At 37.0% G+C, this 21562-nt stretch overlaps 1 long non-coding RNA gene across 1 annotated transcript; it reads right to left on the bottom strand.

Annotated features, from left to right (window-relative positions):
- Positions 1 to 1841: 1841 nt before the first annotated feature.
- On the bottom strand, positions 1842 to 14213 carry LOC145716778 (uncharacterized). The gene is made up of 3 exons (XR_014139665.1): positions 13773 to 14213; positions 10623 to 10716; positions 1842 to 2295 (listed from the first exon to the last, which is right to left on the bottom strand). It is a non-coding gene; the product is annotated as an uncharacterized LOC145716778 (long non-coding RNA).
- Positions 14214 to 21562: the final 7349 nt, after the last annotated feature.

Below are 21562 nucleotides of genomic sequence, written 5' to 3'. Positions count from 1 at the left end.
ACAAATACCATATGATTCCATTCATAAATGGAATCTAAAAAAATTAATAAACAAACAAGAAAGCAGAATCAGAACTATAAATATAGAGAACAAACTGACGGTTGCCAGAGAGTGGTGGGGTGGGCAAAATGGGTGAAGGGGAGAGGGAGATACAGGCCTCCAGTTATGGAATAAGTACATGACAGAACATAAGGAATACAATAATGATATTGTAATAGTGATGAAATGGGACAGATGGTAGATACATTGTGGTGAACAAAACATAAGGTATAAATTTGTCAAATCACTAAGCTGTGCACCTGAAACTAATGTAACATTGTGTGTCAACTATACTCAAATAAAAAAATAATAATAAAGGGGGCGCCTGGGTGGCTGTCGTTAAGCGTCTGCCTTTGGCTCAGGTCATGATCCCAGGGTCCTGGGATCGAGTCCCACATCGGGCTTCCTGTTTGGCAGGAAGCCCGCTTCTCCCTCTCCCACTCCCCCTGCTTGTGTTCCTGCTCTCGCTATCTCTCTGTCAAAGAAATAAATAAAATCTTAAAAAAATAATAATAATAAAGATCTCCTACTTTTTTTAAGTTTCATTTATTTATTTGACAGAAAGAAAGAGAGAGAGAACAATCAGGGGGAGTAGCAGGCAGTGGGAGAGTGAGAAACAGGCTCCCAGCTGAGCAGAGAGCCCAATGCAGGACTCGATCCCAGGGTCCTGGTATCATGACCCAAGCCGAAGGCAGCCACTTAACTGACTGAGCCACCCAGGTGCCCTGAAAAGTCTCCTACTTTAAAAAGAATCTTTATCATACTTGCTGAGCATCTATTGTGTCTCAGATAGTAGTAGGACCTATTATATATGACATAATCCCTAGATACACAATGTTAGTGAAAGACATAGAAGGAGGGTGCCTGGATGGCTCAGTCGCTAAGTGTCTGCCTTCTGCTCAGGTCATGATCTCAGGGTCTTGGGATCAAGTCCCAAACTGGGCTCCCTGCTCGGCAGGAAGCCTGCTTCTCCCTCTCCCACTTCCCCTGCTTGTGTTCGCTCTCTCACTGTGTCTCTCTCTGTCAAATAAATTAAAAAAAAAATCTTTTAAAAAAAAAGACATAGAAGGAAATTAACATTTTATAGAACAGTGCAATACCTGCTATGTAAAAGATAAGCACAAAGGCATTTGAATAAGTGCTAGCACTTAGCCTCATTTTGATAGGTAAGAACTACTGAGCCACAGAAAGGGGACATTCCAGTCAAAGGGGAGAACATATGCAAAGCTTTGGAGGCTATCATAACACATTTGGAGATCTATAAGGAGTTCACTATGGTTAAAGCAGAGCATATGTTTAGAGGTAGGGATGATTTTGACCCATCTATAGGTCACACTGACAATCCAAATCTTAAAAATAAAAAATCTTCAAGGATAGATGGTGATTCACCAATACAATGTCAACTACAAATAAATTATAATTACAATATTTTGCTAGAAAAAGCTATTTGTGGATATTTAAGAGAGACAGAAGGTATGTGTGTGGATACGTGTATGTGGGCATGCAGCAGAGGAAGATTGGAAATTAAAACAAACTAGACTCCAAAATTCTTTTATAAACAACCTGCAACCGTTTGAGTAGGAATTAGTTTGCAGGCCAGGTCGTAACATCATAAAACAGGCAGAAATGTAGCTATGAGACTGCATAAACAAAAGGAAAATAAGGTACAATGATCCCAGTACTGATCATTCATACTAGCATACATCTTGCTAATCAGACTAAGTTAAAGAGGTTGGATTATCCTTCTAATGAAAGCATTTTTTTAAAGATTTTATTTATTTATTTGAGAGAGAGAGAATGAGAGAGAGCACATGAGAGGGGGGAGGGTCAGAGGGAGAAGCAGACTCCCTGCTGAGCAGGGAGCCCGATGCAGGACTCGATCCAGGGACTCCAGGATCATGACTTGAGCTGAAGGCAGTCGCTTAACCAACTGAGCCACCCAGGCGCCCCTGAAAGCAGTTTTTTAAAAGTTGGAATGTAGTGCCACAATCTGCCCATCCTGGTAATGTTGCCTACAAACAGTCATTCAACAGAAAGGTTCTTAGAGATTCCTTATGGAATTCAGCTTTAGCGATTTCCCTCTTGAACTTACCCGGAAATCTTTAATGTGGAGAGTCGTGCTACACCCATTCCCAGCTGGAAAACTCCACTCTTCCTTCAATGTATCTCCTGAAGCCTACTCCTCCTCTGTATTCAGTCAGAAAGCACCAAGTGAAAAGGAGTTCCTTTCCATCTCTCACATACATGTTTCTGTTACTGTTAAGAATTATGGAAATTAATTTTACGTGGAGAAGTTGAAAGCCTACATATGGGATTGTTTAAACGAAACCACATTTTTAGCCACCAATTAACTAAACTTGATGATCTAGAAACTCAACTTTGAAACGCTTATTCTGCATGTTTGGGTTTGTTTGGGTTTTTTTTAATAAAATAGTTATTGAGGTTTTGGGACATGACCAAAGCCTGAAATGAAATCTTGGGCTATCCTTTCTTAAAATTTCATATACCAGCAGATGTTTTTTACTTTTGCTTTAAAGGCTGTCTTTAATTTCTTGCTTCTTTTTTAAATTAAGAAGCCTTATCAGGAGTATAGGTTACTGAGACATTATCAATCTCTCCCACCACACCAGATTCACTACACAAGACTTGTTCAACTGGTTAGACCTAGAACTCATTATTACTGGAATCAATAGTAAGGTTACTTCATTATTGGACTGTAATTTCTATTTTCACTTGCCCTCTGTCCTTGATTCTGCCCTTCTAACATCAGTGAGTAATAAGATGCAAATAAGGAAGGCATGCTCAGCAAATTTGTAGATGATAAAAATTCAGGAAGGACAGCAAATATTGTTGATAAAAAGAATCAAGATTCAGAAAGACCAGGAGAGGCTAAAACAATGGGGCAAATTTAACAAGCAAAATTTAGGATGAGTAAATTTTGAACCTATGTATAATATGAGATCCTATACATAGGTTCAAAAATTAACTGCAAAGTTTGGAGTCAGTAAGTATGCAAGAGACTTCAGAATTTTAATTAATAATAAACTGAATATGTGTCAATAGTGTGAAATGATTCCAAAAGAAATCCAATGGATCTTTATGGTGCTCTCATGAATATATATTGAGAATCAGAAAAAGTGGATAACTCAATGCTAAGTTCAACTCTGGGTACATATATTAGAGTATGAATGGGATATGCTTGGCAAAAGAGCCCGAATGCAAGTTCCAAGAGAATGTATTCAAGAAACTAGGTTATTTAACCTAAAGACAAAACTTGGGGAACAGACAGTAGCTATCTTCAAATATTTGAGAAAGAATTTGACTTAGTATGCACTGACCCACAGAGGAAGAACTGAGCCTAAGCTTTAGGGAGAAAGGCATCAGTTGAACAGAAGAAAGAACTTTTTGTAGTCAGCCAAATAGTAAGGTAAAGATAGAATGGGCTGGCTCTAAGTCCCCTGCCCTTCCCTGGTGGTATTCAAGTCCAAGCTGAACAATCCCAGCCAGGAAAAAAACAGCAAACATTGCACTGAGGATTCAAGCATTATGTGGCTTATTGGACTGGGTAATCTATGATCCAGTCTTTTTGGACAAACTCAGCTATCACAAAGGGGCTCATCTGGGCCCCCACAAAGCACAAGATCTCTTACAGCTGTCAGAAATTATAGCTTAAAGTGTGGCAAAGCTGACAGGAAACTAATATTTTAGTTGTTCTACATGGAATCTTAGCCAAAAGGTCAAAAGGCAATATATTTTAGCAATGTGCAGTGGTCTGAGAGAAGGACCATTATTTTATGATGTGACCCTTCTTCCAACTAGGTGAGATCATCCTCGTCTTTCCAAGACCCAGACCCTGTGAGGACTTCAGGGTGAAATAATGCCATACTTGGGCCTTTCAGAAAAATGATGTGCTGAGAACAAACCCAACTCAGAACCCCTAAACATAAATCTAAGGGTGCTTTAGCCAACACAAAGAATATACAGACCTATAAAGACAGGAGCTTTACAGATGAAACTACAAGGTTTTCAGACCATGTATCTTTAATGCTTGAATTTCCATCTTGATGCATTCAATAAAAGAAACAAATCCACATGATGCCCTGCTTCACCTTTTATAATATCCTCTGATATGGGGTAGGATGGGGGGAGTGCAGTAAAACCTAGTGTCCTCATTTCCTCAGATTTTGTTTGAGAGTATTTTTCTAATTCTGTGAAAATACTTTTTTTTCTCTCTCCCTGAGAAAATTGCTAATACTTGACACCATGATCGTGCTCAGAACTGCAGAACTAATAGAAGCACAAAAAGATGATCTCCCTCAAACCATAAAGGAACAAATACAAGAAAAGCAAAATGCCTCTGTACTTAAAAAACCCATTGCCTCTTCTACCTGAAGGTGAGATAATGGGGGGAACTATTTAGCTCAATTAAGTAAAAACTTTCTTAGTCAGCTGTACCCAAGGATGAAATGTAGGGGTCCAGAATCCTCAACCATGTGTTAATCTATCCAGCACTAATAGGAGGGAACTGAAGTCAAAAGCAAAGAAACCTAGTGGGTGTTTTGGTCCCAAGTTCCCTAAAGACGTGTTTAAGAAACCCTAGAGACCATTATAACATCCCAGCCAAATAGGTTTGCAAAGGAAGCAAGAGGTTTGTGTCCGTTTCCAATGGTATCATTGTTGCCTTCAATAACTTTGCTCCTTCTAATGCATATTTGAAAGCTGCTTCGAGAATAGATCTATTTTTTTAAGTTCTGGGTTGAGAGAGAGAGAGCACACGAACAGAGAAACAGAGCATCCTCATACTTGAAATGAACAAATGGGCAGTTTTCTTCACTTTCAAACCAACATTACAGTCTTTAAGCCCTCTTTTAGAAAACCTTGTATAAAACGCTCCCTCGATAAGCAGGCTTCTGACAGAAGGTCCCCTCGCTAAGCTCTTTGCTACTGCATAGGTAAGTGACAATATGCTATCACCACAGAGCAAACTGAGGGGAGATTTCTACTTTAGGGATCACATCTTGGAGTTCAGACTTTTCCCACTCTTATCTAAAAGCATTCCTTACCTAATACATATGAATTAAATTATAGAGCCAGCTTGAATTAAATTATAGACCAGAGACACATTTTCTATTCTTTAAAGGTCAGTAATCTTTTTGCAAGCCTCATGTATTTCTCCTCCAAGGTGGATATTCATCCTCATATATTCCTGAAAGGGACATGATCCTATTGGAGATGATCATCTTTCTCTGGAAAGAACCAACTGGCTTCCATCAAGGCATTTTGAAATATTTATTCCTACAGGCTACTTGGTAATGGCAAGAAGATGCACCTTTACAATGGCAAGATCTAGCACCTTAACCAAGTAATGAAACGAAGCCTCACTAATAGTGGGACAACCTGACTGTTATGCTCTCCTGATGTGATGCACAAACCATCACTTACGACGTGCACTTGCCAAACATGTTCAGACTGAATCTGATTGAGGCTTTAGACATCATTTACAGTTTACAGGAGGTAAAAAAAGCTAAAAGAACAGGGTTAAAAATAAACATAAGAAAACAATAAGGCAAATCCAGAATGTGAAATATCTTATAATTAGATAACTAGCCTAGTTTCTTCAAAAAGTCAATGTCACAGGGAAAAGGGTTAGTGAGATTATTCTACAGCAAGAGACTGAAGAGACATAATAACCAAATGAAACTTCATGGAATCCGAGGTTGAAAGAAATCCCAATAAAAGACATCACCAAGAAAAACTGAGGAAGTTTCAGCATGGATTAGATATTAGTTGATATTAAGGAATTGTTAATTTCCAAAGTGTGATGGTAGAATTAGTTACATAGTTGAATATACCTCTAATCAATATATATGTGATGAAGTATTTGTAGGTAAAGTGCCACCATGTCCAACTAATATATATGTGTGTATGTGTGTGCATATGCATGTACAGATATGTACAAAATCCCAAGGCATCACACACACACTACACACACATACATACACACAAACTAAAACTAAAAGCAATTAAAACAAAAACAAAAACCTCCTGGCAAAGATGTGAAAAATCAAAATTGTTGTGTGTGGTTGGGTAAAATGGTGCAGCTGCTATGGAAAACATTATGGAGATTCTACAAAAAGTTAAAAATAGAACTACCATATCATCCAATAATCCCACTTTGGAGTATTTACCCAAAATAACTGGAATTAGAACTTCCCATGTTTGTTGCCACATTATTCACAATAGACAAGAGGTGGAAACAACTTAAATGTCCATCAACAGAGAATAGATAAAGAAGAGTAGTGTCTACATACAATGGAATATTATTCAGCCATTAAAAAAAAAAAGAAGGAAATTCTGTCATGTACTACAACATAGATGAACTTTGAAGACATTGTGCTAAATGAAATAAGACAGTCACAGAAGGGCAAATGCTGCATGATTCCATTTATATGAAGTTTCTAAAGTAGTCAAACTCACCAAAGCATAATGTAGAACTATGGTTGCCAGGGGCTGTGGGAAAGGGAAATTGGGACTTGTTGTTCAACGGGTATAAAGTTCCATTCATGCAAGATGTACAAGTTCCAGAGATCTGTTATACAACATGGTGCTTACAGTAAACAATACTGTACTGCACACTTAAAAACTTAAGAGGACAGATCTCATGTTATATGATTTTTACCACAATTAAGATGTTTTTAAAAACTTTCTAAAACTAGTTAGCCAGGTTACAAGATCAATGCCCCAAATCAACTGCATTTCTTTATACAGTAATGGATATCTAGAAACCAAAATTTAAAACATGATGTCGTTTAAAATTGTTACAAAGAAAATGAAATACTTAGGTATAAATGTAACAAAACATGTACAAAATCTGTACTTTTTTCATTACAAGATGTAATGAAAGAAATCAAAGAAGACCAGGTTTATTGGAGAGTTCATAGATTTAAGGATTGTGTTTATACATTGGAAGATTTGACATAATTAAGATGTTGATTCTCCCCAGATTGATATATAGGCTTAACACAATTCCTATCAAAAACCCGAGCAAGATGTTTTTGTAGACATAGGAAATTCTGAAATTTATATGGAAAGGCAAAGGACCTATATTAGCCAAAACAATTTCCAAAAAGAATAAAGTGGGAGGAATTATTGTTTCTGATGTTAAGATTTATTATATAGCTACAGTAATCAAGACAGTGCGACTCCAGCAGAGGGAAAAACATACATACAGATCAATGAAATAGAACTGAGAATCCAGAAATAGACTTATACCTATTGCTTAACTAATTTTTTACAAAGGTGGAAAAGCAATTCAGTGGAGAAAGGATAGTCATTTCAACAAATGGTGCTGGAGCAATGGGACATCCATAGGCCAAAAAAAAGAACCTTGACCTCAAAAATACAAAATTTAAGTCAAGATGGACCAAAGAGTTCCATCTGTGCCCCCATTCATGGTTGTCCCTGATTCATAATCAGCCTTAAGATGGAAATGTTTTTACCATAGCTTTCTTCTTCCATGGTCCATCAAAGGCTTTTCTCCTCCCCCCCATCTGTTAATCATCCCCTTTTGTGAAAGTTGAATGGAGATGCAGCACCAGAGTGGTCTATTATAAACAGACTAAGAAAATGAAATTCAGGATCTGGACTCAGTTTGACTCTGATCTCTCCATTAGCCTTTCACAATATCCTTCCAATAGATCTCTTTTTTTTTTTTCTTTTTCATATTGGATTTGTGTTACTTGCAACCAGAGTCCTTAGTAGTGCAGTGGGGTTAAAAAGCTCATCTAAAGTCACAGCAGTTCCGCAGTGGTGAGCCCAGGCCTGTTTCCGTTCACAGCCAGGGGGTGCTATTCCTGTCACACCATACTTCCCAGGAGGGAGACATTTCAAGGCAAAGAACGTCCTTGTACTACTTAATTCATGACATATGGTTAATCACCTTCTCCGCCTCCTGATGAATCCAACCCTGAGCATGGTCTTGGCAGCAAACTGAAAGATCTGACACCCCTGGTCAAGTCCACAGTGCCTTCCTGGGGATGTGAATAGGATTGGGAAGGGCCCACAGAATCTGCCCATTTGTTCCAGATTGTCACACCAGGCTTCTTTCTCTCACAGGGTTGCCACAAAGCTGGGAACAGTCCCAAGCCGACATCAGTTGAAACCATCCGACATTCTAGAAGTCACTATTTGCATTACTTTCAATTTGATAGTCACTTCTGTGTGACTGTTTCACCTACATACAAAACATCAGGGAACTGTACACAAAATGTCCATGGTTGTCATTTCAGTTTGTACCTTCTCAACTGTAAGCATCAGAAAGCACAGCTCTGAAGAGCAAATTGGAAGCCAAGAAACAAAAGCTTAATATAATTCACAGCGCTTACCAGAGCACATACCCTCAATGAATCATGGAACACTACATCTAAAACTAGTGATGTAATGTATGGGGATTAACATAAGAATAAAAAAAAAAAAAAGAAAGAAAGAAACATAGATCTTGTTGGGGAGATTTTCCCTCTACCTTTCTGAGTTCTTGGATGAGATGGCTGTAATAAAAGATTAACAAGAGAAAAATAAATATCATTAAAAAAAAAAGCTTAATATACTGATACCAACACAGTCATAATAATGTGATTAGTATGGAAGACAGCGACTAAGTGCTGTAAATAGTGGTGAAAATCTTTGTAGAGAGTACATTTTATCTAGGCCTCAATGAAGTCATAAAAACTTGCCAGAGAGAATGGGAAGGGTATTCGAGGCAAAGGAGTAGTATAGGCATGAAAGTATGAAAACAAGTGATACGAGTATTTGAAGGCCTACATGCCATGCCAGAGAACTTGAGGACTATAAAGATCAATTAACCTAGATCTGATGTCATTAATTTGCTTTTTATGGTTAAAATAAATATACTCTCTTGATATACAGCTAGTTATGACTGAAGGTAATATTTAGTGTAACTATGTGTGAGGGAAAAAAAGGTCATGGCGCCCACCCACAGATCAATCATTGAACCCCCCAAAATTTTATGACCTAGTATCATGTTTTCCTTTCTCACTCTCTTAAGTTTCCTTAGAGTCCCTCTTAAGTTCCAGAATAAGAAACTCATGCCTACTCATGAAAAACTCACAAATAATTATATCCATATTCCAGAGGCCCTACTGTCCCCCTGACTCTGCTGAGAATCAAATATAGAGTAAGCAGTTCCTAATTCCTTCACACTCCTTGAACAAAATATTTTCCGGACAGTTATCCAATCCAGTCAATTAATTTCGGTTTTTTGCACTGATCTGAAATAAAAGGATTATGAGTACATAAAAATCAATCTGTAGCTATGAGATTTGTGGAGAGCCAATATCTATCTGCTTTCCCACTTGCAAAAAGTCTTGATTTAGGATGTTTTTCACTAAAAAAACATGGAATCTGAACACACACTGTCTGGGTATGAATCTTCATTATCCCACTGACTACATACTTACCTGTCTGTGCCTCAGTCTCCTCATCTATAAAATGAAAATAAAAATAACAATTCCGTAGGGTTGTTCTGAAGATTAAATGAATTAATACTTGCAAAGCACTTGGAATGTGTCAGTGCCTGACACAAAATAAGTGCTATAAAATTATTAGTTTCTTTTTTTTTTAAGATTTATTTATTTGAGAGAGAGAGCAGGAATGGGGGAGGGACAGAGGGAGAGGGAGAAACAGACTCCCTACTGAGCCAAGAGCCTACACAGGGCTCTATCCCAGGACCCTGAGATCAGGACCTGAGCCAAAGGTAGACGCTTAACCTACTGAGCCACCCAGGCACCCCAAATTGTTAGTTTCTACCCATTTTGTCCCAATTGGTTTTCTCTTTATATTTCTCCTTATTTCTTTAAAGGCATTTCATCCCCACTCTCAGGCTCAACTTGAAAATGATAAAGTTTTTCTTTATTACATCAAGACCAAATGTTATTGTTGGATCCCTCTTTAGGTAGATGTCTCTTGACTACATTAAAACTTGTACTTCTGCAACTTTCTGAAATGTTGAGCTGGCTGTTGTGATGACTGTATTCAGAAATAGCACAGAGATAAACAGTGCCAGGATTTGAACCCAACCTATCTGCTGGGGAGCTCACAAGAGCTGTGAAATCCAGACCATAACCCCGTCCTAAGAGGTGAAGAAATTTTTTCCTTACTCCCCCTGAGGAGCCCAGGCATTTCTCCCACTAAAAAGGTGCAGAAAAATGGCATTTTGTAGCTGGCTCCAGAAATGTTACAGCTGAAAATAAAATTTTAATCCTGTGGCTAAAAAATGCAATTTGTATTATATTCTACAACATGCTTTCATTACACAGGCAATGTTTAAATTAAACCAATAAAAATCAATAATTATTCACTAATTACATGTCAGCTATACTTCAATTAAGAATAAAAAATTTAATAATTATTCATGAAGGACATAATAACAACTCACATTTATACATTTTATTTTTTGCCAAAATATTTCAGGAATACTATCTTGTATGTTCCTCATGAAAACCTAATAAAATAGGTATTATCCTCATTTATAAATAAGAAGTTGAGACTCAAAGAGTCCAACTTACCTAAAGTCACATGGCTAATAGTGGAGCCGCCTTTCAACACAGGCCATCTGACTTCAAGTACAGTGCTTTTTATTCTATGACTTGGTGCTGAGCACTGTGAAGAAAGCACAAAAGTGAAAATGAGAATCTCTACATTTGAGAAACTCATAGCTTAATTGGGAAACAAAAGGATACATTAGATAACAAAATAGTTAATAAAACAATGCAGACTTTTATGATGTATGATTTTACAAATGTATTTGTTGGGAGGGATATGAAACTCTTAGTGGATTTCTGGATAGAACCACCAACAGGGGAGCGTGGCACTGTTCCTTGTACCTTGCCTTCAGTTTCCTAAAAGGGCCCTATGACCAATTCCTGCTTACAACAAGAAAACCTGGGAAAACCAAGGAAACCTAACCTGTCATCAGGGACTGTAAGACAGCACCTAATACATATCCAGAAAAGAGATTAGTAGGTATTTATATAGTTTACTAAATATTTTAATAAATATACTAAATATATTAGGATACTAAATATATTAGTAAGCATTAACACAGCTTACTAAATATTTTGAATAAATATTACATACTGCAAGAGGTGCTGCAAAAGGATTTTTAATAGCATGCTTTCCTAGAGAATAACAATGAAGAATCATAATTTAGAAAGCATTCCTTTTTCCTCTGACCATTACATGTTTGGCTTCTGCTCATCTTACCTGGGCAATTTAAATGTTACCTCCTTAAAAAGGGGTACTGGAAGTATGATCCCTAAAAAAATAAAAAATAAATTTTAAAAAATTAAAATTTTAAAAATTATGATCTCCCCTGTTATTCTCCAACGAAGCATTCTATTTATTCCTGACAATCAGAGGAAAGAGAGACAGTGGGTATAAAGGTCATTAGAAGATTAAAAGCTTTTGTTGGTGGAACAGAAAGAAGGCCCTTGTGACCAAAGCATGGGGCAGAGTAACATAAGATGAGTATGGAGAGGCAAGCAGAGGTCAGCTCTTCATAAATTCTTTGTGAGCCATGGTCAGGAGTTTGGATTTTGTTTTATATATAATAAAAAGTCAGTGAAGAGTTCTCAGGTGAGCAAAATGATGCTATGTACATTTTTTAAATTACTCTGTTTCTATATAAAAATATTTTCTACTCATAAAATATCTTCTATGATCACAAATCATTGACAAGCAATATCTACCACTCTTCTTCTGCCAACTTTAAAATCTAAAGGAAACAAGTGATTTCCCATCAAAATATGTTTCCAAAATTGACTCAGTGATATGTAGAACACCTAAATATCTAAGAATTTTTAAAAATACATACTAAAGCTTTACCATTTAAAGTGGCACCAGATTCGAAGATTTGCCGTTAAGTTGTCTCTAAATTCATTGAAAAATCATTCCCATGTATCCTATTTTAGGGTATGTAGAGGCAGAGAAAAGACGTTTCCCTAATCCATTCTATCATAATACTAATGCCAAAAACTAATAAAGGTATTCCAATAAGGAAAACTAGAACAATTATAATTAATAAAAATTAAAATCTGAGATTAGATGTTAACAAATCAAATCTAGCAATGTGTTGAAATAGTTATTCTGTAACTAAGTAAAGTTTATTCCAGAAAAGCAAGATTTCCCAATTTTAGGAAATGTATTAGTATTATTTATTACATTAAAAATTAAAAGAGAAAAATAAGTGATTACATAAATACACACCCCAAAACTGAGATATTAAATTGGATATTCCTGAGCAAAAAAACAACTAAAAGATGAGAGTAGTTTCCAAACATGACAAAATATTAAATAAATCAATAAATATTGGGAGAAAGGACAAAAATAATTATTTGCAGAGAATTTGGCACATGCCTGGAAAATACAAAAGTCTCAACTAAAAAGTTATTGGTCTTAATTAGAGAATTTAGTAATGTGGCTAGAAGTAAGATAAATATATAAAAATTATTAACATTTTCGTATTAGCACTGATCAGTTCAAAAAGAAGACATTGGTGAGGAGGGAGCTTACAGCCTATTCAAAATAGTGACAAAAACCTAAAAATATATTTAACAAGAAAGTCATCAAGCCTACTGAAAATATGGAATAATGAAGAAACACATTATAACTCTCAGATTGAAAATGAAAAGTCTATCATTCTCAAGCCAATGTATAAATTTAATGTAATGTCAATTAGAATCCCAAAATATGATTTTGTTTTTGGTATGATGATTCAGTAGAAGTTGGAACTAGATAAAATAATTCTCAAAATCACCCAGAATAAATGTATAACAATTTCCTAAGAAAATTATGACAAAAACAATAATGAAGGGGTTAACCTCCTAGATATTAAAATCTACCATACGGCTTATGTAAACAAATAATTATGGTAGTAAAACAGCACAGGAAAATAGATCAGTAGAACAGATTACAGAACAAATTAAAGTATATTCAAAAATTTAACATTTAATAAAAATAGCACTTCAATTCAGTGGGAAAAGATGTATTCTTTAATAAAAATTAAAGTTGGGACAAGTGGCTATCCAAGTAGAAGGAAATAATGTTAAATACTAAAATAAATTTCAGACATAAGAAAGTAAACAAGAAAAAGTATGTAAACATATTTTAAATAGTAAAACATTTTTATAATCTTGAGATATAGATCATCCTAAACAAGAAAAAAAACTCAGAAGCCATAAAGGGGAAAAACATATTATTGACCACATGAAAATCAGAATTTTCTCTGTAGAAAATGAGACCGTAAACAATGTAAAAACAGAGTAAAAGAGAGAGAAAAAGGGTCAATATTCTAATATAGTCAATCCATTTCTGGGGCATTAGATAAATAGAAAGAGAAACAATCATTTCTTATTTTATGTTTTTTTAAGTGTTTAAATTACATGATTTTCATTTTTGAGGTTATTTGGTAGTTTTCAGAAAAAAAGAAGAATTGCATTGGAGGTAGAAGCCAGATTATGACAGATTAAGAAATCAAAGGGAATTGGGAAAATAGAAGAAAGTGGTGACAGGAAAGAATGGGATAGTGAAAGTGAGGGAAGTTATTTCTTAAGTTGTGGACATTTCTACATCTAGAAGAGAAAGAGCTAGTAGAAAAGAGAAATTAAAGATGCAAAAGGGAGAAGGAATGAGACTCAGGACAGAAGGTAAAGAATTACCTTAAAATAAGGGAGATACCTCTTCCTACAACAGGACAGGATCTGCCCCCGGCAACTTTTAAGGGAGACAGGAAGAGAATGGAGAGAATGCCTTTCTGATGATGGTCTCTATTTTCTCTTGGAAGAGGAAAAGACTTTGAACACATTGCTGGCTAAGAATGAAAAGAACGAAAGGGGATAGAATTCCTAAAGAAAGTAGTACATTTTAAAATAGCTGTTGTGGGGGAAAAGAAAACAAGCTGACCAAGGACAAGTCAGAAGGTTTCTGAACATTATGGAATGCCTTGTTGGAGTTTGTATTAATGCCAGTCTGATTGGCCATACAGTTTTCTCCAGCTGTATTCCTAAAACAGAGAGCAGAACACAGACACTGGAAGAAGGGTTCACCTAGAGTGAGAGATTGATTGATGGGATGGAATATGCAAGGAGTAAAAGGAATTGAGGACATTATTATGATTATCAGTGAAATCCAGGCTTGGTGGGAAATGAAATAAAGACAGAAGCCCAGATAAAGCAAACTCTATCATAAACAGAGAGCATCTTCCGAGGAATCCAAGGAACATACTCTGAAAAATGCTAGTCTAGAAGAATAGAGGCACATAGAAGAGATGAGGTTTCAAAGAGTCAAAAACATGACAGGAAAAGTAAGAAAGTTCTGAAGGGAAGTTGGGTATAGGTGTGGTTTAGACTTTGGTGCATTGTCAGCAAAGGAAGGTAGTTAGGAGTTTGAGGGTTTTTTAATGCTACTACCACACACTAGATACGCTTCTCTGCCTTAATTTCTCCACCAAAGATATTAAGATGCTATTTTTTCCCTCCTTGTATTTTTTTAGTTAAGGGTAGTTTGAGATTTTTTTTAACCTGTAAAAAAAAATTTTAAGCCACTTAAGCTTGAGATGTGGTGAGATAATTTACCCAGAAGGCTTTCCAACCATTAGTTTTCATCATTAGGGAGCTAATAGGATTTTATTTGTTGTGGTTTTGCTTTTTTGAAATATGGTTAACTAAGTGGGGCCGGTAATGGTTAATTTTATGTGTCACTTGACTTGGCTAAAGGATACCCAGATAGCTCATAATCAATTATTTCTTGAAGTGTCTGAGTGTATTTCCAGAAGAGGTTAGCATTTGAATGGGTAGACTGAGTAAAGAAGATGCCCTTACCAATCTGAGTGGGCATCTCCCAACCCCCTGAGGGCCTGAATAGAACAAAAGGTAGAGGAAGGATGAATTTGCTCTCTACGTGAGCTGAGACATGCATCTTTTCCTTCCCTCAGACATTGGTGCTCCTGGTTCTTGGGTCTTTGGACTCAGACTAAATCATACTTCCAGCTTTTCTGTTCTCCAGCCTTAAGATAGCTTCTCAACCTTCATAATTGTGTGAGCCAATTCCTAAAATAAGTCTCCTTTTAAATATACATATATCCTATTGGTTTTGTTTCTCTGGAGAACCCTGACTAATACATTAAGTAATAGCTCTAATACTGAACGAAGTGTGATAAGAAATATAAAGAAATAAATGCCATAATATCATCCTCAAGGAATTTAGAGTTGAGTTGGTAGGGCCAAAGGAACAAGAAATGATTAGTAAGTGGTTAGATTAGTCAGAGAAAGCCCCTGAAAGGCAACTAAGGAATCTTATTCCTTGATTCATTTCATTTATTCACTCACTCTACAACACTTCCTGAATTTCAAACGGCAGCTGATGATTATGCTAGTAAGGAATGTCCATTCTTATCAGAATGGACAATTTTAACAGAGCTTTACTTATGCAAAAGCCACCTAATCTACCCTTTGCATTTGGATTGGCAGTTTTTGTTTTTCTCTATTTTTAAGAATTTTCACTTCCACAGACTTTTTTTAAAGATTTTATTTATTTATTTGACAGAGAGAGAGAGAGACAGCGAAAGAGGGAACACAAGCAGGGGGAGTGGGAGAGGGAGAAGCAGGCTCTCCGCTGAGCAGGGAGCCTGATGAGGGACTCCATCCCAGGACCCTAGGATCATGACCTGAGCTGAAGGCAGACACTTAATGACTGAACCACCCAGGAGCCACTCACTTCCACAGACTTAAAGATAGTTGTGGAATGTGGTTTTCCTTTGCAAAAAAAAATCCAGTGCCAACACTGTTCCCTCAGACCAGCAATTCCCAGGCTTTGAAATTTTAGTTTAGTGGTGACCATTATGTTTGTTTTCATCATGAGAAAATCTAAGTCATTTTGGGCACAGGCTCAAGGTTACATGATGAGGGCATGGACCCCATCCCTGAACTCACTAGCAAACTTGAACCATAATTAATGAGCTGTGGTTGAGCATGGAGATAAGATAGGGCTAAAGTCACACCTATCCTGCACAGATACCTTACCAAATAGACTTCAACTTTGGACAATGACCCCCATTTCCTCCTTTCTCAATCTGGAATTATATGCAGCTAATTTTTTTCTTTTCTTGCTTAAAGTATTATCCTGCATGATCATGGGCACCAGGATTGCCAGAGTTGCCCATGTTCTCCATGGCTAAATCCACAGGTCTGTTCTCTGTCCTCATTTTACTTGAATCATCTGAACAGGTGACACAGTTGATCAATCCCTCCTCCTTGAAACACCTTCTTTACTTGATCTTTTTGGGGCACCACATTCTCTCCATTTTTCTGCTACCTCCCTGGCTGTTCCTTTCCATTGTCCCTGCTGGTTCTTCTTCATCTTCCCAATACCCTAATATCTGGAGGTTAAACCAAGCTCACGATCATTCCTCCACACCTGTTGTGATCCCATTTCCCCACCTCAAGAAATGCAACTTTATCCTTCCAGTTGCTCACACTAAAAACTTGGAGTCATCGTTGATTCCTCTTTCCTCTCATATACCACATCCTATTTGTCAGGAAATTCTGTCAGCTCTGTCTTTGAAGTATATCTGAATGTGGACCCTCTCACCACATCCCCAACTCCCCCCCACCCCACGCCAGCCATGACTCTTTCCTGGAAGCTACCAGTAGTTTCTTCCTTTGTACCTTTAAAATGTACCCATAACATAGTAGAGTCTTTAAAATATGTCATCTCATGTCACCTCTTTGCTCAAAATTCTCTAATAGCCCCCATCTCACTTAGAGTAAAAGACAGTCCTATAATGACTTACAAGGCCTTCCATGACCTGACACCTAAAGCGTTTTTGATTTCATGTTCTTCTACTCTTTCTCTAATGCCTCTCTAGTCACAGATCTGCTTTCTGTTTCCCTGACATTCAAGGAATTCTCCTGACTTGGGACTTTTGTACCAACTATTCCCTCTGTTTGCAATGCTCTCCCTCCTTGGAACTACATGGCTCATCCCACACAGCCCTCAGGTCTTTGCTCAAACATCATCTAATCAGACAAAGCTTCCCCAACCAACTTATAATTGCAAATAAAAACAACAACAACAAAAAGAACCCCATCCCAGCACTCTCTTCCCTTTTCCTATTTAATTTTTTCCCATAGCACATACCATCATTCAATATACTATTTATTTTACTTGTTTACTGTTGCTTTCCCTCCCATCCACAAGATGTAGATTCTTTGTAAACAGGGAATTTTTGTTGTGTGTTTCCTACATTGCTATATGCCTAGTGTCTGGCACATGGTAGGCACTTAATATTTTGAATGAACGGTCACATCTTACTCCAAAACCATGTGATAAAACAAATCCCAAGTAAAGCTCAAACACAAGGCTCTGAAGAAGTTGTGTCCATGACCACTTATCTGCTTACACCACCCCAAAGAACAAGAAAGTGTATTGTTTTGCTTTATTTTATTTCAGTTCTCTTATACAGCATGTCCTTGTATCCCAAGATAGCTGTCCCTTCCCATTTACTTTACTCTGTTCTCCCTCCATCATGTGCTTTCTTCACCACAGTAAAATCTATTCCTTTCTAAAGAGAAAAACTAACTTACTAAAATGTGAATAAATCTTAGGATTGTCCTGCACATCAGAGATAACTATAAAACAATGAGAGTGAAGAAGAATTTTTCCATTATAAAAAACAAATTATTTGAAAAGCCATGGAGGCATATTTTCTCCTGTTCTTGACCTTGACCAAACTGGGTTGGTTATTAATAATAATATCATCACATTTGGGTCATTCAAAAGGGAAGACTGAGTTAGGGTAGAACAGAATGGGGCCTATAGTTGAATTGAAGGTGTCAGTTGGCCATATTAGTTGTTAATCTAGGATCATGAAATGCTACAAATAACATTTAAATATCTGGTATGTTCTGCTGTTGGGAAAAGTTCTCAGTTATATCCTTGTCACTCTGCATGTCAAATGTCAAAACTACCAAAATAGCCAGGATGCATCTGTGATGTCTAAGCTTAATGCATTCTAATAGGCTGGTTTCTATTGGTCACACACACGTCAATTTCTGTTATAGTTGATGCACATGATCACTCACAGTACCTTGATGTAGCTTAGTTCACTGACCATGATTTATATGACTTATGGTTTCTGTCTAGTTGACTCATCCATTCTATCCCAGTCCTTGAATTATCTGAGCCTTCCTCTAGTTTCGCCTGCATTTCATCTCCCAATCCAAGACTTTCCTGTTCATTTTTTTTAACCCATTGAGGAAACATGAGCCAGTTAATATAACTACATATCACCCCAACCACCACACTCTTGCTCCAGAATTCTGTTTGGGGCAATCTCAGCATCTCCAGCCTTTCTTCAGAGTTAGATCTCCTGAAAGTCTTGTTCTTCTCACTGTTTTCAACACCCATGGTTCCATCACTGCTTATAAGAGCAGACAATATAAAATGAGGTTCAAAACAGTTTTTCCTTACACTTGATTTTCATAAACACCTCCTCTGGCCTTCCTGTCTCACCTAAGGGAGAAAGGGAACAGTTAAGAAATACCTGCAAAGGTCACAGCCCAGGTACACAAGCCCAAGAAAAGACTGGGGTTTAGTAATAAGATGATAGAATTTAGATTTAATTTAATTCAATTTAAATATAGACATTTTACCCCCACTACTGCCACCCAAAGGACTCACTATAATAACAGTGACCCACAGCTAAAGAATTACAAGACACAGAATCTTTCTAAGAAGGAATACTTAGGGAAGCCTGAAGTTAATAGTGGAGACAAAAGCACCTCTGGCACCTAGAGTTATAGCAAACATTAAACACAATCCAACTTACACTATTTGCTTCCCTGGTTCTCAGACCTTTGGGTTTAGACCTGACTATACCATCAGCTTTCTGGGGCCTCCAGATTGCAGATGGCAGATCATTGACCTCTCAGCTTCCATAATCACATGAGCTAATCCCTAATAATAAATCTCTTCCTCTATATCTAGATAGATAGATAGATAGATAGATAGATAGATAGATAGATCTTATTGGTTCTATTTTTCTGGAGAACCCTGACTAATACAGAGTCTCATACTTTTGAGTGATAGTCATATTAAGGACAGTCTATAGTCCAGTGTAGGCCAGGATATACCATAGATTCTCTAAATTAGTAGGAGGAAATAGAAATTTATTCTTAGTCCAAATGAATTTCAAGGGCCCTTGAAAGTTCTTCTAGTCTATTTCTTGATTTCTCTACCTCTTGATATGTCTAAATATCCATCATTGTTAAACAAAAGGTGATTAGGTATCAACTTGCTAAGCATAAATTGAAATTATACCATTCTAAGGAATTACAACTAGAGAAAGGAGCCCAGCTGCCTAAGATGAAGCACTGCCATATTTGTGGAAATTCAAATATAAGGATATCTTCTGCTTTCTTGAGGTGTTTCCTCCCTCTAACCTGTTTGGAGGTGATGGCCTCCAAAGGCTAAGGCTTAGGGAGATGAAACAAAGAGAACTACCAAAATAAAGGCTTTTCCCCCTAGGGAGACTTGATTTAATAAAATTATTCTCTCTAATGCTTTGGGAGTGAAAAAAGTTCTGACTTTCCTTAACTGGTTCTCCCCCATGCTCAATTTATTCATAGAAAGAATTTCCTTTCTGAGCATTCAAACATAACACATAGATATTCCAAAATTTTGTAGAAATATAAACAAATCTAAGATAAAAATAAATGGTCATGCATTTCTTTCAGTAAACATATATTGAGTACCTCCTATGTGCCCGACACAATGAAGAGATGAAAAGAGACAAGAGGCATTGCCCTGAATGTTGCATAGTCAAGGAGAGATGCAACATGTAAATATGTAGCATTTCACTCAAAGCCTAATGAGGAAAATAGATACATTCCAGGTATTTCAGCAAAAAAAAAAAATTAAAATGGGGAATTGGTTACACAAGTGATGGAAACATTGATAAAACAAAGAGAGCTGGTGAAGCAACCCAGAGATTAACCAAAACAGGAAACTACTACCATATCCAGAGGTAGAAGGCTACTGGGGTGCCTGGATGGCTCAGTCCAGCTCCACGCTGGGCATGGAGCCTGCTTAATATTCTCTCCCTCTGTCTCCCTCTCTCTCTTTCCCCAGCTCTCTCTCTCTCTCCCTCTCTTAAAAAAAGGGGGGAGCTAGAGAAGGAGGTATTAACAGAACCTATAAGCCTCAGAAAAGATGTAGCCCCTGTTGAAAACTGGAAAAACACTCTCAGAAACGGAGAAAGGGAGAGACAGAGAGGGAGAGACCCAGTTCTCCCTTCCTCTGCCCCCCATTTTCCTTCTAAACTCTCTCATAAGACAAACTCATTTAAAAAGGATTAGCAAGGGAGCCAGAGAAATGGAGTTTGCAGAAGAAGGGTGAGGAATGGACCTGAGAAATAGAAAATGATTGGTATATGAAGCAATGGTCCTTTAAGTGAGTCTATTCTGTATTCTTACTTTGGCATACCAAAGCAAGCTTCCAGGAGAACTTATATTTGCAAGACAACTCCATAGCCACATGTACCTCCTGAAGACCAGATTGCCCCCATCCAAATTTTATGCCTCTTCTATATATCCCATCAGCTTATATATACTCAATTTGCCCTGTTGACAAAGCCTGACACATGTTCATTAGTGATTTTTGTGATGTGAATATTTTGTCTCTCATGTATATTGTAAACCTCTCTCACACCATATAGTGTTTCCTTCTGCAACCTGAATCCATCCCCTACACTCCCATTCTGCCTAGATTCCTAGGTAGTGTAGACAACCTATGTTTTTAGAAATAGTTTAAGTATGCATTTCAAGAGTTTAAGGTAATGCTTCATGAAAAAAAATTCTGTGGCCAAGTAAGTTAGGGAAAACCATATATTGTTTTCCTTTTAGAGAATTGTGATAAAGGTTGATTAATTTAAAGACTCAGAGAAGTCCTCCAAGTTTTCCCAAATTAATTGAATGCAGAAAACTTTTGTTCTTATAATGCCTATTAATACCCCATGAATACACTTTGATAAACACTGATTCAGATCATGTCACCACAATGTCAGTCTTAGCATCAGTAGCATTTATTGTTCAAGGCATTGTGTGAGGTACTGCTGGAGATATTGAATTGTAAGATACAATCTATTCCCACAGATGATTATAATAAAGTTGAGCCTGAACATATAAATAAAGAGATAAATAATAATTTAAGGCAACATGGCATAAGTATCAAATGGGTGGTCCAAACAAAGACTGCAGCAAGGGTGAATAGGAGGCAGGATTGTTGTAATCTAAGTGGTTGAGGAAGGTTCTAGAAGAATTTGAGACTTGAATTAATCCTTGGGAGAAAACACACACACATACACATACATAGGGGCAAAAATATGGGTGGCATATTTGGGGAAAACAGGAAGACCAGTTTAGACTTGTTCAAGTAGGTAGGGTCAAAGTGT

Source organism: Leptonychotes weddellii, chromosome 13 (assembly GCF_054177405.1).
Source record: "Leptonychotes weddellii isolate Sample4059 chromosome 13, ASM5417740v2, whole genome shotgun sequence".
Taxonomy (NCBI): Eukaryota; Metazoa; Chordata; class Mammalia; order Carnivora; family Phocidae; genus Leptonychotes; species Leptonychotes weddellii.
The sequence above is the reverse complement of the archived record's forward strand: the minus strand, read 5'-3'. Positions and strand labels throughout refer to the sequence as shown.